Here is a 3,891-nt window from a genome sequence, read left to right as displayed (position 1 = left end):
TTTCTCCTCTACTTTCCGCTTCCTACAGGGACCTACACCACGAGACAGTTTCAGAAAGTTGACTTTTACAGGTGTTATCAAAGAGCACAGCCTCTGAACTATGGTAAGAAAAATGGTGTCATTATTAGTGCAGGAATATATATGAATTTAACCCAAGTACTGAAGCTTTCAAGGTTAAAAATTCCAAGCCAGAGAAACAGTCATTCCCAGTAGCAATGCAAGAGAACACTCCTGGTTTTTCTTATTTTTAAAGGTGGAAGGAGTTAAGCATTTCAGAGCAAGGAGTTAATTAGCTAGTTCAGCTTAGCATAACTTCCAGGTCTTTTCAGACATATATTTTTAGAACTCATGGGAATGTGCATTTACATCCCAGTCAAAGAAAGCAAACAAAGTGTTTGCTCAGTCCCCTCCATTGCAGAACAAGGGTTGGGAACCTCTCCCACTAAGGTCTTACAGACCCTTGGTAGACTTGTCACCCACCCCTTCACTCCCTCCCTGGCTAAAATAAATACAAGAAAATGAAGCCTGGCCAGTCACTGTACAGCAAAACCACAGGGGACAGGCTCTCAAGCCCAGGGTAGAGTGAGGGAGCATAAGATGGCATAAAATCTATAGAATTTACTTTTCAGGTATAAAGCACCTCATCACGATAATGTAAAGGAAGCAAAGGAAACAAATTAGACTTCAGAATTTCAAGCATTCCACTATTCGATTGATTTGATAAAAACCAGCAATGTTTTGCCAATAAATGAAAAGGGATCTTTTCTTTGTGTATACAAATGAAGTTGGAAAATTAAACAGGAAAATGGGATAATTTCTGCACAATAGAGGTGAGGTAGGGAATTTTATTGAAAATAGTTTTTTGTACAAGTTCTTAGAAATAAAGTTGTTTTTCCTAATCTCACACAAATGGCTGTACCTCAAAAATTCAACTATGCTAATATAAAACATTTATATTTACAGTTAGCCAAAAGAGTATACAGAACTGCCATTTTATGCAAATACCAAAGTACCAGGTCACAGTGAGATAACATTACTTCAACACTCCCACCATTAAGAACCGATTAAGATTCAACGTACGAAAGAATCTCACTATTCTACAAACCTCCTATCTCACAAAAAGGGAAGATTTTTAATAGTGTTGTAGCAAGGTCTCCACTACAGCATCATTTTACAAATTACATAATGCATGTGCTCAAATTTATAACAATGAAAAAAAAAATCTGTAATCAAAGCGATGAACAGAGTAATAGTGTTGTCTATTAGCTGTTTATTGCATTTATTCAGTCATTCACGTGTGAGGCTGATCCCGTTAATTGTGATCAGCTCAGCCAGGCTGCAATTCGCCCCATTCCCTGACCCTCAGTGGGTTTCAATCAGGGAAACTCCCCCTCCGCCCCTATTATCACCACGTGGAATTTAGATTCAGACACAAGACACATACAGTTTCATGTATTTACAATCACATTGAAAACCAAAACCGATGAGTTTTATGGACACCCTTTACAGAGAAACCAAAAAATATCACTGTTTGGATCTCAATGTGAAATAGCAACATTTTATCCATGATATTTCACAATTTCCCGGAATCAAAATAGGAAACATTTCTTTTGAAACAGCACCTTAGGATGAAGGCCTATGCTCTTTTCCAGTTTATATCAGGCAGGCACTAGTTACCATCCAGACACTTTAAATCCAAGTTATGACAGCAATTGCTATATTTACAGTACAATATATTGCTTATCCAGAGTGGCTGTATAAGATGCATTTCATGGCACAGCTACTTAAACAGACTCAAAAAGAAAGTACTGTAGTGCTTCAAAGAAAGATTAAGACCATTTATTGTTATTTCATCTGTCTGCCCACGCTATAGTTTTGGACAGTATATAACACAGATTACATAGGTTAAAAATCAGACCCAAGAGTAGCGCTGAGATGGAAAGGAAACAGACTATAAAAGGATAGAAAATATTCAACAATGCAGAAGTATGTAACAAGAAGTTACATTCCAAATGTAGAAAAATAACCAAGTCGGTAGGGATAAGACAACTTTAGATTTTGTACATGAGCCAAGATTTAAGCTTAGATTTAGCAGAAAATGTGATCACGTGTCCATTTAAATATTCCTTAAGTGTAAAAAAAGTATCCATAGTTCAAATAATACTTATTCAAGTAGGTACAAGTGTGCATTACTGGAAAGAGAGTATTACATAGTAATTGATATACCTGTAGTTACATAATACAGCAACTACCAACCGAGTAGATACGGAACAGTTTTGTCATTTAAAGCACACGTGAGTAACGCAACTGAAGGGCTGAGCTTCAGGTGTAACGTCCGAGACATACAAAATTACATGGGCACGAAGGGAATGAGGTGGCTTAGCAAAACGTTACTTCACATCGTGTTCACGTCTACATTAAAAGAAGTCACTGAAAACCTACTGTTGCTACTGCCTACTGAGTTCATGTTGAGGTACTTCATAGCTTATGAGTTTGGAGTGACAACCCAGAAAGTCAGGTCACGGTTATCTGGAGTATTGGCTTTGAGAACACACGAACATTCACACCTGTCACTTCTTGTGAAGAGCAACACACCCTGGGAAGAGCGCACAAGCCACCGCACTGACACCGCAGGCAGCTAAAACAGGCCAGTGGCTTAACTGGGAGACTGATCACTTTAACCCCCACAGAGCTGAAAAAACAGAACAAGTATCTTCCAATTTGGTAACTGATGACAAGTACAATACACAGAATCGATGATAACTATTTTATTGTCGGAATATAAAGTTGGGATATCAATAGTTTAATTCTTATTTACTGTGAAGACTGCATTCACCTGTAAAAGAAATATGGCATCACACACAAGTACACTTTTTGGATTTCAGAACGTGTGTATTATTCTGAAATGGTAATGGAAACAGTGACCCCTGGTTAACTATTAAAATAATTTATGACTTTTTTTTAAAGATGACTTTTTCCACAATGACAGTTACGAACTGCAGTTAAGTCACATTAATCTACATAACCATTATTAACAGCTCTGTGTCTATTTTACTGCATCAAGCCAATAAACATTTAAATGCACTTCACATCAAGAGATTATGTAAACTTTTATTTTAATTCCTTTTTTTTCCTTCAGAAAATAAGGGACATTTGCAAGGTCTGGCCATAAGGAGGGAGCAGAGGCCTACCCAGTTCCCTGCCTCCCTGCTAATACTGCCCAGTGCTGACCCTACGTGGTACCGAACACCTTCGCTAGTGAAGTGTCCCCTTTAAGCGGCTTCCAATAAGGCCTACAGTTTAAAGATAAAGAAGACAAAGTGCCATCTTGGTTTGGATACTGATGGACTCTGGCAAGATAAAATAAAGTTATGTGTATTTTGTTATACTTACAAGCAGCTCCAATCCTGAGTATTTATGGTATATCTAAACATACAAAAATGTATGTACATTTTTCTCCACTTTCTTGTAAACAGTTGTCAGTATACTGTTTTTAATCCCTTTATCTTTGAAACATGCAAATCATACATACAGTATAAATACACAGGAAAACAAATACACTCATCCAAAAACTACGCAACAAAAAGTTGTGGCTGCAGTATTCAAAATTATAAATAATCAATGCTCAAGGCATCCTATACACCTAAAAGCGGACAGTCATTCTACTGCTCTTAGCTGCAGTTGTAGAAATAGAGATTTTTGCACCTTCCATGCTATTACAGTACTTATAACACTACCATATGTGGAGATAAAGACGTGTTTACTAGACCTCTTCTTTTTAGAGTGAAGGATAAAGCAGCACTTATATATACTGAAACCAGCGCAGCAACAGCTGGCGTTGCTGCTACTGTATTAGGAAAGTTTTCCATTCTAACAATTCTTAAATTAAAA

Source organism: Nesoenas mayeri (genome assembly GCF_963082525.1).
Source record: "Nesoenas mayeri genome assembly, chromosome: 6".
NCBI classification, from domain to species: domain Eukaryota; kingdom Metazoa; phylum Chordata; class Aves; order Columbiformes; family Columbidae; genus Nesoenas; species Nesoenas mayeri.
The sequence above is the reverse complement of the archived record's forward strand: the minus strand, read 5'-3'. Positions refer to the sequence as shown.